The following is a 13648-nucleotide window of genomic DNA, read 5'->3' on the forward strand; positions in this document are numbered from 1 at the left end:
CTCCCTTCACCAGGGCAAGAAAACATATTCAAAGCCCTCCTGACAAAGGGCCATCCAGCCATAGATATAGATACTAGATATATATGATTCACACACACACAGATATAGTATCATAGATTTGAAAGGGACCCTAAAGAAGGACAATGATATGTTGCATGTTCCAGAGTAGGCAAACCAGACACTCTCCACATCAACACTGACAAAGAAACAGCAAGAAATACTGTTTACCCAAAAGCAGAAAGAAATCACATATATTAGAAACTAACACTTTCTCATTACTTTATTTTCCAGATAACCAGACTAGGCCACAGCAACGTGTGGCAGGGGACGGCTAGTTGGGTTTATATATCTGTGTGTATGTGTATATTACACAGCTTTTGCTTTCTAAGATTTGGTCCAGATTCATCACTGTTTGAGTCCAAAGTGCTCTCTGGATGTAGGTGAACTACAACTCCCAAACTCAAGGTCAATGCCCACCAAAACCTTCTACTGTTTTCTGTTGGTCATGGGAGTCCTGTGTGCCACGTTTGGTTCAAATCCATCGTTGGTGGAGTTCAGAATGCTCTTTGATCCCAGCAACTACAACTCCCAAATGGCAAAATCAATCCTCCCCAGCCCCTCCAGTGTTGTAGGTTAACTATAAATCCCAGCAACTATAACTCCCAAATGACAAAATCATTTTTTGAGTGATGGTCATTCCTTGGGTTAGTAGGTGTCTTGTTGCCAAATTTGGTGTCAGTTCGTCCAGTGGTTTTTGAGTTCTGTTAATCCCACAAATGAACATTACATTTTTATTTATATAAGACTAGCCGTCCCCTGCCAGGTGTTGCTGTGGCCCAGTCTGGTGATCTGGAAAATAAAGTAATGAGAAAGTGTTGGTTTCTAATATATGTAATTTCTTTCTGCTTGTGGGTGAACAGTATTTGATTATGTTTTCTTGCCCTGGTGAAGGGAGTTCGACTGGATGTCCTTAAGTATTTTCTATTGTCATAGGGGTTCTGTGTGGGAAGTTTCCCCCAATTTTGTCGTTGGTGGGGTTCAGCATGCTCTTCGATTGTAGGTGAACTATAAATCCCAGTAACTACAACTCCCAAACGTCGAAGTCTATTTCCCCCAAACTCCATCTGTGTTCATATTTGGGCATATGGAATATTTGTGCCAAGTGTGGTCCAGATCCATCATTGTTTGAGTCCACAGTGCTCTCTGGACGTAGGCGAACTACAACTCTCAAACTCAAGGTCAATGCCCACCAAACCCTTCTAGTGTTTTCTGTTGGCCGATTCAGATCCTGCATTGTTTGAGTCCACAGATTTTCCAAGTTTCCAACAGACCTCACAACCTCTGAGGATGCCTGCCAAAGATGCAGGCAAAACGTCAGGAGAGGATGCTTCCGGAACATGGCCAGACAGTCCAAAAAACTTTCAGCAACCCAGTGATTCCGGCCATGAAATCCTTTGACAATCTAAATATTTTTATTATTGAGATTAGTAATGTTTCAGTATGTTTTAATTTTCATTGATGATTTCCTCTTGTTGTATATGCCCATGTCGTGATTTTGTTGATGTATGCCAAAAAAGCAGTGGTTCTCGACCTTCGTAATGGTGCGACCTCTTAATGCAGTTCCCCATGTTGTGGTGACCCCCAACCACAACATTATTTTTGTTCTGACTTCATAACAGTATTTTTGCTACTGTTCTGAATCATAATGTAAATATCTGATATGCAGGATGTATTTTCATTCACTGGACCAAATTTGGCACAAATACCCAATATGCCCAAATTTGAATGCTGGTGGGGTTGATTTTCTCATTTGGGAGTTGTAGTTGCTGGGATTTATAGTTCATTTAAATACAAAGAGCATTCTGAACGCCACCAACGATGTAACTGAACCAGAGTTGGCACACAGAACTCTCATGACCAACAGAAAATACTGGAAGGGTTTAATGGGCATTGACCTTGAGTTTGGGAGCTGTAGTTCACCTCCATCCAGAAAGCATTGTGAACTCAAACCATGATGTATCTGGATCAAACTTGGCACGAATACTGAATATGCCCAAATGTGAACTCTGGTGGAGTTTGGGGAAAATAGACCTCAATATTTGGGAGTTGTAGTTGCTGGGATTTATAGTTCACCTACAATCAAAGAGCATTCTGAACTCCACCAACGAAGCAATTGAACCAGACTTGGCACACAGAACTCCCCTGATGAACAGGAAATACTGGAAGGGTTTGGTGGGCATTGACCTTGAGTTTGGGAGCTGTAGTTCACCTCCATCCAGAAAGCATTGTGAACTCAAACAATGATGTATCTGGACCAAACTTGGCACGAATACTGAATATGCCCAAATGTGAACACTGGTGGTGTTTGGGGAAAATAGACCTCAACATTTGGGAGTTGTAGTTGCTGGGATTTATAGTTCACCTACAATCAAAGAGCATTCGGAACCCCACCAATGATAGAATTGAGCCAAACTTCCCACAAAGAACCCCCAGAACCAACAGAAGATACTGTGCTTTCAGATGGTCTTTGGTGACCCCTCTAACACCCCTCACGACCCTCCCAGGGGTCCCAAACCCCAGGTTGAGAAACACTGCAATAAAGGCTATGTGTGTGTGTGTAGATGATATTTTTAATTTTGTAACTATAAGCACACTTTCACAACTACAGAGCAAAACGTATTGCGTGCCAGGGACTCCGAGTCCTGTCTTTCTTCGGTGTGCATATCTTTATTTCCTTTTTTGCACCCCGCTTCTGGCCTGGCACAGAGTGCAAACTCGTCCACTTTGCCAGGAACAAATAATACATGATGTGCCGTGTGCTGCCCACCCATTTCCCGGCTCTGCTCCCCTTACAACCAAGTGGCATTTTCCACTCGGCTCGGAGCTGTGTGCAAACACTCTTTTCTCCCGATTCAAATCAGAGTGCTCCTCTCTCTTGCCCAATCCTGAGTGCTGTGTGCAGACACAACAACCTTCACATGTGACGATGACCACAACAAAGCGTGGCGTGTGCAAACACAGCCCGGGTGCAATGCCTTCCTCTCTCTTTATGCAATGCTGCTGAGTCAAGGGTGATTCAGCAACTGTGGAGGGCCAGAGAAAGTCCAAGGAAGGGATTTTTGAGAAGGAAAAAAATATCTATGAATGAAGAGATCCCTTAACGTGAAGCTAACTCATTGGAGCCAAGCCATATCATACAATAGTGCAGTGGTTCTCAACCTTCCTAATGCCGCGACCCCTTAATACAGTTCCTCATGTTGTGGTGACCCCCAACCATAACCCTAACATTATGAATCGCCATGTAAATAATGATCTGCAGGATGTATTTTCATTCACTGGAGCAAATAGGCACAAATACCCGGTATGCCCAAATTTGAATACTGGTGGGGTTGGCGGGGGAATTGATTTTGTCATTTGGGAGTTGTAGTTGCTGGGATTTATAGTTAACATGTAAACAAAGAGCATTCTGAACACCACCAACAATGTAATTGAACCAAAGTTGGCACAGAGAACTCCCATGATCAACAGAAAATACTCGAAGGTTTTGGTGGGCATTGACCTTGAGTTTGGGAGTTGTAGTTCACCTACATCCAGAGAGCACTGTGGGCCCAAACAATGATGGATCTGGACCAAACTTGGCACGGATACTCAATATGCCCAAATGTGAACACCGATGGGGTTTGGGGAAAATAGACTTTGACATTTGGGAGTTGTAGATACTGGGATTTATAGTTCACCTACAATCAAGGAGAGTTCTGAACTCCACTAACGATAGAATTGGGCCAAACTTCCCACACAGAACCCCCATGACCAACAGAAAATACTATGTGTTGTCGAAGGCTTTCATGGCCGGAATCACTGGGTTGTTGTAGGTTTTCCGGGCTATATGGCCATGTTCTGGAGGCATTTTCTCCTGACGTTTCGCCTGCATCTATGGCAAGCATCCTCAGAGGTAGTGAGGTCTGTTGGAAGTAGGAAAATGAGTTTATAGTACTTTGCCCCACCCGGGTCATTCCACAGATATATAAACCCATTGTCCTAATTCCAACAGACCTCACTACCTCTGAGGATGCTTGCCATAGATGCAGGCAAAACGTCAGGAGAAAATACCTCCAGAACATGGCCATATAGCCCGGAAAAACCTACAACAACCCAGAAAATACTGTGTTTTCTGATGGTCTTTGGCGACCCCTCTGACACCCCTTCGCGACCCCCTCAGGAGTCCCGACCCCCAGGTTGAGAAACACTGCAATAGTGTGATGTCTTGCATCACACTATTATTATTATTATTATTATTGTTATTGTTATTACTATTATTATTATTATTATCATTATCTTTATTTGTACCCCGCTAGCAGAGGCGGCCCTAGGCAATTTTCAACGGTAAGCAAACAGTATTTTGCCCCCCCCCCCCAACCAATCATTGATATATATTTTCTGTTCGTCGTGGGAGTTCTGTGTGCCATATTTGGTTCAATTCCTCATTGGTGGAGTTCAGAATGCTCTTTGATTGTAGGTGAACTATACATCCCAGTAACTACACTTGCCATACTTGCTCCCTTGCCTGGCCCGCTTTGGGTCCGGAGGCGTGCCTGAAGACCCCGGCGTGTGCACCAAAAGTCACCTCTTCTCCTGACTTTCTCCTCAGCCATTGGGACCAAGAGAGAGAGAGAGAGAGAGAGAGAGACAGAGGTGGAGATGCCCACCTTTCCTGAAGGTAGGCGCAAAAACAAAGGAGGGAGCGGAGGTGGGAGATACCTCCAGCCGGAGGGTCTCTCTCTCTCTCTCTCTCTCTCTCTCTTGGTCCCAATGGCTGAAGAGAAAGTCAGGAGAAGAGGCGACTTTTGGTGCGCACGCTGGGGTCTTCAGACACGCCTCTGGACCCTAAGAGGGCCAGGCACGGCGGCTCCGCCCCTTGGCCCACCCGCGGATTGGGGAGAGGAGAGGACGCGGGTGGAGCGATGGGGGATCGGGAAAGGGAGCTGGTTATGGGGAAGGGATCGAACACAGAAAACGATTGAGCGCCGGCTCTGCTCGCGCACCCAGTGGCCGGGTGGAGCAGGAACGAGAGGGGCGAGGCGAGGTTCAAGGGCCCGGCCCCTTTGGGAAGGGGATCGCCCGGCAGCGAGGCAAGAAAGCCGAGGCTCCCCCCGGACTGCTAGGGCTGTTGTGAGCTGAGGGGGCGCTCCTCAAGTGGTGGTCGAGGGGCATTTACAGAGGCGCCTCTGCACCCCTGGCAAAAAAAAGTGTTCTGCGACTGCTTACTTTGCGTAATGGATGAGCCGCCCCTGCAGTTGGCACAATTTGATGCCAATAGCACAAAATACCATTAAAACATTCAGCGTAAATATAAAACCATACAAAACCAATAAAAACATAAATCCTTAGCGTCTCATTAGTGAATCATTATCCGGTCATTCCATAGATCTAGATTTGTATATTACATTGCATTTGTGAACGCTTGCTCGAAAAGTCAGGTTTCAACTTTTTTGGGAAATGTTAGGAGTGAGGGGGCCAATTTGCTATCCTTAGGAAGGGTGTTCCGCAGCCGAGGGGCCACCACTGAGAAGACCCTGTCTCTCATTACTACCAACCGAACTGGCAAAGGAGGCAGGATCGAGAGCAGGGCCTCCCCGGATGATCTTAGAGTCCTAGATGGTTCATAAAGAGAGATACGTTCAGACAGGTAAGCTGGGCCAGAACCGTTTAGAGCAGTGGTTCTCAACTTGGGGTCCCCAGATGTTTTTGGCCTACAACTCCTAGAAATCCCAGCCTGTTTACCAGCTGTTAGGCCAAAAACATCTGGGGACCCCAGGTTGAGAACCACTGGTTTAGGGCTTTATAGGCTAGAGCCAGCACTTTGAATTCTGCCTGGTAGCCAGGGGAGCATTTGCACAATTCTTGTTTTAATTGTGCGCCAGCTGTGCCCATATCTTGGGAAGTCTGACTTGGCCATGGTTGTCCACAATTTGGTTACATTCTGTATAGACTATTGCAACGCGCTCTACATGGAGTCGCCTTTGAAGACTGTCCAGAAACTTAAATTGGTCCAACGGACGGCAGCCAAGTTGTTAACAGGAACGGCGCTCATAATATGGGTATAAGTATAAAATATGAATATAAAAGTGGGGTAATAATAATAATAATAATAATAATAATAATAATAATGGTCTATACCTGGCATGGGCAAACAAGGGACCTCCAGGTGTTTTGGATTTCAACTCCCACAATTCCTAACAGCTTACCGGCTGTTCGGAATTGTGGGAGTTGAAGTCCAAAGTACCCGGAGGGCCGAAGTTTGCCCATGCCTGGTCCCTTGTCTATATTGAATATACAATGCAATCCAAACATCATTATATGGCAGTATGGATTCAACCTGAGCACATTTCTCAAAACCTAAGTAATGTGACCTTCTTAAAGATGCCTCTGAACTTTTTCCTTCCAACCCGATATCATATGGTACACCTACACTTTGGAATTAATGTGATTTGATACCACTTTAATTTGACATGGCTCAAGCTGATAAAATCATGAGAGTTGTCATTTCGCAACATTCTTAGCCTTCTCTAAGCTACAAATCCCATTGCCCCATGGCATTGAGCCATGGCAGTTCAAAGTGGTGTCAAAACTGTGTTAATTCAACAGTGCAGATGCACCCAAAATGTGTTTCAGGGCAGTTGACTGTTAGCTGCAAATGTACCAACATCGAAAGAGCCAAAAAAGTTGGCATGTTTTCCGGATGGCCTGGTTCCCTCGCACACACTAATGAATAAACATTCCGGGGCATTCATCCAGCCGCTTATTCAGCCCCAAACTTTCTCTTTCAAAGCCCCGATGTATCTGATTGCACAACCGGGAGGTGGAATTTGGAGCACATGCAGATCCAAAACAAGCAAACACGATGTTCCTGGGATTCATTCATTAATTTCTCAATCTTTCGATGATGGCAGTGGACGGGAAATCGTAAGAGCTCTTTAAGAAACTGTCCTAAGGGGGAAATCTGCAATTTAGCCATCCCTGACTTTAGAGATTTTCCCCAAAATAAATTCCTGTAATTACCATTGGCAGTTTGATAAAATTTTCTCAAGTCTTGTTGATAGAACAGTTAGGAATTAGGAAACAACATTTCTAACCCAGGGACAAAAATTGTGTTACAGAGTGTAACCATGATGATGATGATCTGAGGTAACCCCCCCTCCCCCAGGACTCTGTAAAAAAATAGTTCAAAATCAAGGAATTCATAGTTTTGTCAAGGACACCAGGCTGGAATGATCCCATAATCTCTCCTCTTGTTTTTATGAATGGACTCCAACTAGTCAGTGCTCTCCTGAACTTCCATGCACCCCCCCCCCCCATTAACTCTTATGAGTTCTTATGAACTTTCATGAATTTTATAAGAACTTTTATAAACTCTTGCCAAACTTTATGAACTTTTATGGACTTTGGGGGGGGGGGTTACATGACATCCCCTTAGACCCTGCATGATTCCTCCTTTTCCTATGAACCCTGTGTATGCTCCCTTGCTCCGTTCCTCATTCCCTATATCAGTGTTTCTCAATGTGGGGGGTCGGGACCCCTAGGGGGGTCATGGGAGGGGTTGCCAAAGACCATCAGAAAACACAGTATTTTCTATTGGTCATCTGGGTTCTGTGTGGAAAGTAAGGTCCAATTCTATTGTTGGTGGGGTTCAGAATGCTCTTTGATTGTAGGTGAACTATAAATCTCAACAACTACAACTCCCAAATATCAAGGTCTATTTTCCCCAAACTCCGCCAGTGTTCACATTTAGGCATACTGAGTATTCATGCCAAGTTTGGTCCAGATCCATCATTGTTTGAGTTCACAGTGCTCTCTGGATGGAGGTGAACGACAACTCCCAAACTCAAGATCAATGCCCACCAAACCCTTCCAGTGTTTTCTGTTGGTCGTGGGAGTTCTGTGTGCCAAGATTGGTTCAGTTCCATCATTGGTGGAGTTCAGAATGCTCTTTGATTGTAGATGGACTATAAATCCTAGCAACTACAACTCTCAAATGACAAAACCAATCCCTCCCCAAACACTGCAATAATGTCATTCTCTATTGCTGTCTCACAGAGTTCTGAGAAGTGGGGGAAAGCCCATCAGGTGTCACGAAGCTTTGAAACTCACCTGAAATTTACTCAGAGGTTAACTAGCGACACCAACTTGTTGCACCAGTTTGGTTCTCCTCGGAAACGCGACGGCGCCATCAAGGCACCAATTATAACGTGCTGCTCCTGAGCTCATTTCATAAAAGCCTTTGCTTTCTAACCAAAGTGCGTATTTTGCTCCAGGGCGAAGGGACACTTTGTTCCAGCTGGAACAAACTACTCCGAGTTGTAAGCACAGGTCAACCACAATGTGCTGATCTTCTGGACTGTTTCAAGTGCCTTCTATCCATTCCTGGTAACCATCACGGGAATCAAAGGCAGCACATCGGGACCTTTGCATCCCTTTTATATCTTTTTTTTTCCTAAATGGGTTTGGACTAGAGTGTTGCACAGAGGCGGCCCTAGGTAATTTTCAACGGTAAGCAAACAGTATTTTGCTCCCCCCCCCCCCCCAACCAATCATTGATATATATTTTCTGTTTGTCGTGGGAGTTCTGTATGCCATATTTGGTTCAATTCCATCATTGGTGGAGTTCAGAATGCTCTTTGATTGTAGGTGAACTATACATCCCAGTAACTACACTTGCCGCATTTGCTCCCTTGCCTGGCCCGCTTTGGGTCCGGAGGCGTGCCTGAAGACCCCGGCGTGTGCACCAAAAGTCACCTCTTCTCCTGACTTTCTCCTCAGCCATTGGGACCAAGAGAGAGAGAGAGAGAGAGAGAGAGGTGGAGATGCCCACCTTTCCTGAAGGTAGGCGCAAAAACAAAAGAGGGAGCGGAGGTGGGAGATACCTCCAGCTGGATGGGCTCTCTCTCTCTCTCTCTCTCTCTCTCTCGGTCCCAATGGCTGAAGAGAAAGTCAGGAGAAGAGGCGACTTTTGGTGCGCACGCTGGGGTCTTCAGACATGCCTCCGGATCCGAAGCGGGCCAGGTATGGTGGCTCTGCCCCTTGGCCCACCCGCGGATTGGGGAGAGGAGAGGAGGCGGGTGGAGCCCAAGGGATCGGGAAAGGGAGCCGGTCATGGGGAAGGGATCGAACGCGGAGAACAATTGAGCGCCAGCTCTGCTCGCGCACCCGGTGGCCGGATGGAGCAGGAACAAGAGGGGCGAGGCGAGGCTCAAGGGCCGGCCTCTTTGGGAAGAGGATCCCAAGAAAGCCGAGGCTCCCCCCGGACTGCTAGGGCTCTTGTGAGCCGAGGGGGTGCTCCTCAAGTGGCGGTCGAGGGGCATTTACAGAGGCACCTCTGCGCCCCTGGCAAAAAAAAGTGTTCTGCAACCGCTTACTTCGCATAATGGACGAGCCGCCCCTGGTGTTGCAAACCCCATGAGAGTTGTAGTTTTATAAGGCCTTGAGCCTTCTCTGCTGAATCTCATTGTCCTGTAGCATTGAGTCATGGCTGTTCAAAGTGGCATCAATCCTGCAGTCTGATTCCACATGTCTGATTCCACAGCAAGCTGGCTTCAGGAAAGGCAAAAGCTGCACATCGCAGTTGCTGAACCTGACTCAGCACATAGAAGATGGCTTTGAAAGGCAGCAGATTACAGGAGCTGTCTTCATAGACCTGTCAGCAGCTTATGAGACTGTGAACCACCGCCTCCTCCTGAGAAAAATGTATAGTATCACAAAGGACTACCATCTCACCTGCCTCATAGGAATCCTGCTACAAAACAGGAGCCTTTTTGTTGAGTTCCAGGGCCAGAGAAGCAGATGGCAGAAACAGAAGAACGGCCTGCCTCAGGGGAGCGTGCTTGCTCCATCCATGTTCAACATCTACACAAATGACCAGCCACTGCCAGAAGGGACAGAGTTTCATCTATGCTGATGATCGTGCCATTACTGCTCAAGCAGGGAGCTTTCAGATGGTAGAACAGAAGCTTTCCGAAGCTCTAGGTGCTCTTACTGCCTATTACAGGGGAAACCAGCTGATCCCTAATCCATCTAAAACACAGACATGTGCTTTTCATCTCAAGAACAGACAAGCATCCCGAGCTCTGAAGATCACCTGGGAAGGAATCCCACTGGAGCATTGCAGCGCACCCAAATACCTGGGAGTCACTCTGGACTGTGCTCTGACCTACAAGAAGCACTGCCTGAACATCAAGCAAAAAGTGGGCGCTAGAAACAATATCATACGAAAGCTGACTGGCACAACCTGGGGATCACAACCAGACACAGTGAAGACATCTGCCCTTGCGCTGTGCTACTCTGCTGCTGAGTATGCATGCCCAGTGTGGAACACATCTCACCACAGTAAAACAGTGGATGTGGCTCTTAATAAGACATGCTGCATTATCACAGGGGTGTCTGCGCCCTACACAACTGGAGAAATTACACTGCTTAGCCGGTATTGCACCACCTGACATCCGCTGGGAAGTAGCAGCCAATAGTGAAAGGACCAAGGCAGAGACATCTCCAGCTCATCCCCTGTTTGAGTATCAGCCAGCACGTCAACGACTTGAATCAAGACATAGTTTTCTAAGATCTACAGAGACACTCGCTGGAACACCCCAGCAAGCGAGAGTCCAAAACTGGCAGGCTCAAACCCAGAACCTCAATTCATGGCTGATACCAAATGAGAGACTCCCCCCTGGGCACACAGAAGACTGGGCGATTTGGAAGGTGCTGAACAGACTGCGCTCTGGCACCACGAGATGCAGAGCCAACCTTCAGAAATGGGGCCACAAAGTGGAATCCTCGACATGCGAGTGTGGAGAAGAGCAAACCACTGACCACCTGCTGCAATGCAACCTGAGCCTTGCCACATGCACAATGGAGGACCTCCTTGCGGCAACACCAGAGGCACTCCAAGTGGCCAGATACTGGTCAAGCGAGAGCCCAAAAGGCATTTCCATCCAAGGCATTGGAAAGAAAAATACGTCAAGAGTTAAATGTGTAGTGCCTTTGAAAGATCCAATCCTTGGAAAGTGATCAAAGGGAGAAATAACGACACCTGGATAATTGTAACTGAGCAGAAAGAAACCCATTAATTAGCAGCTCTTTGCCAATAAAAGAGAGAGCACAGGTGAACCTGGGAGAGAAAGCTCGGCATCTGCAGGGACTTGCCTCAAGTTCTGAACTCTGCAGTGTCAAAGTGCAGTCAGTTCAATGGATGCACCTTAAGACATTTGGGACTTATCTCAACCCTTTGAGAAAAGCTGCCACAGGGTTTTCTTGGCAGGATTTGTTCAGAGGGGGTTTCATTTTACTTTCTTTGAAATAGTTGAACAGAAGTTCTCCAAAGCTTTAGCTGCCTGTTTTATTGACTATTCTAAAGCTTTGACTGTGTGGATCATAATAAATTGTGCAAGTTCTTGGTGGTATGGGCAAAGGCGACCCTAGATAATTTTCAATGGTGTTGTTGTTCATTCGTTCAGTCGTCTCCGACTCTTCGTGACCTCATGGACCAGCCCACGCCAGAGCTCCCTGTCGGCCGTCACCACCCCCAGCTCCCTCAAGGTCAGTCCAGTCACTTCAAGGATGCCATCCATCCATCTTGCCCTTGGTCGGCCCCTCTTCCTTTTGCCTTCCTCTTTCCCCAGCATCATTGTCTTCTCTAGGCTTTGCTGTCTCCTCATGATGTGGCCAAAGGACTTCCACTTTGTCTCTCGTCTCCTTCCCTCCAGTGAGCAGTCGGGCTTTCTTTCCTGGAGGATGGACTGGTTGGATCTTCTCGCAGTCCAAGGCACTCTCAGAACTTTCCTCCAACACCACAGCTCAAAAGCATCGATCTTCCTTCGCTCAGCCTTCCCTAAGGTCCAGCTCTCACATCCGTAGGTTACTACAGGGAAGACCATGGCTTTGACTAGGCAATGGATCTTTGTTGCCAGTCTGATGTCTCTACTCTTTACTATTTTATCGAGACTGGACATTGCTCTCCTCCCAAGAAGGAAGCGTCTTCTGATTTCCTGGCTACAGTCTGCATCTGCAGTCATCTTTGCACCTAGAAATACAAACCCTGTCACGGCCTCCACGATTTCTCCCTCTATTTTCCAGTTGTCAATCATTCTTGTTGCCATAATCTTGGTTTTTTTGACGTTTAGCTGCAACAACAATTTTCAATGGTAAGCAAACAGTATTTTGCCCCCCCCCCCAACCAATCATTGATATATATTTTCTGTTCATCGTGGGAGTTCTGTGTGCCATATTTGGTTCAATTCCATCATTGGTGGAGTTCAGAATGCTCTTTGATTGTAGGTGAACTATACATCCCAGTAACTACACTTGCCGCACTTGCTCCCTTGCCCGACCTGCTTTGGGTCCGGAGGCGTGCCTGAAGACCCCGGCGTGTGCACCAAAAGTCACTTCTTCTCCTGACTTTCTCCTCAGCCATTAGGACCAAGAGAGAGAGAGAGAGAGAGACAGAGACAGAGAGAGAGAGAGGTGGAGATGCCCACCTTTCCTGAAGGTAGGCGCAAAAACAAAGGAGGGAGCGGAGGTGGGAGATACCTCCAGCCGGAGGGGCTCTCTCTCTCTCTCTCTCTCTCTCTCTCTCTTGGTCCCAATGGCTGAAGAGAAAATCAGGAGAAGAGGCGACTTTTGGTGCGCACGCTGGGGTCTTCAGACACACCTCCGGACCCGAAGCGGGCCAGGTGTGGCGGCTCTGCCCCTTGGCCCACCCGCGGATTGGGGAGAGGAGAGGAGGCGGGTGGAGCGCCGGGGGATCAGGAAAGGGAGCCGGTCATGGGGAAGGGATCAAACGTGGAGAACGATTGAGCGCCGGCTCTGCTCACGCACCCGGTGGCCGGGTGGAGCAGGAACGAGAGGGGCTAGGCGAGGCTCAAGGGCCCGGCCCCTTTGGGAAGAGGATCCCAAGAAAGCCGAGGCTCCCCCCGGACTGCTAGTGCTGTTGTGAGCTGAGGGGGCGCTCCTCAAGTGGCGGTCGAGGGGCATTTACAGAGGTGCCTCTGTGCCCCTGGCAAAAAAAGTGTTCTGCGACAGCTTACTTCGCGTAATGGACGAGCCGCCCCTGGGTATGGGCATACCAAGCCACCTTGACTCTCTCCTGAGGAATCTGTATAAGGACCAAGTACCAAGACCTACCTTTGTGACCGCATCTCTGTGTATGAACCCACATGATCTCTTCAATCATCTGGAGAGGCCCTGCTCACGCTCCCACCTGCATCGCAAGCGCAATTGATGGGGACGAGAGAGAGGGCCTTTTCGTTGGTGGCCCCTCGACTCTGGAACTCACTCCCTAAGGACATCAGGCATGCCCCAACCTTGGCAGTCTTTAGGAGGAGCTTGAAGATGTGGTTGTTCCAGTGTGCCTTCCCAGAATAATGATCCCATAGCACTTTCTCCTCCAAAGCACTTTATATTGTTGTAGGTCTGCTCGTATGTTCCCACAAACTGCCCCATCACTTTTTTGCCCATATCCAGCATTATTTTTTAATCTTTTAATTTTAACTAGCGGTCCCCTGCCACGCGTTGCTGTGGCCCAGTCTGGTGATATGGAAAATAAAGTAATTAGAAAGTGCTGTAATGTCTTTATACTTGTGGGTAAACAGTATTTCTTGAT

Source organism: Anolis sagrei, chromosome 8, assembly GCF_037176765.1.
Source record: "Anolis sagrei isolate rAnoSag1 chromosome 8, rAnoSag1.mat, whole genome shotgun sequence".
In the NCBI taxonomy this organism is placed as follows: Eukaryota; Metazoa; Chordata; class Lepidosauria; order Squamata; family Dactyloidae; genus Anolis; species Anolis sagrei.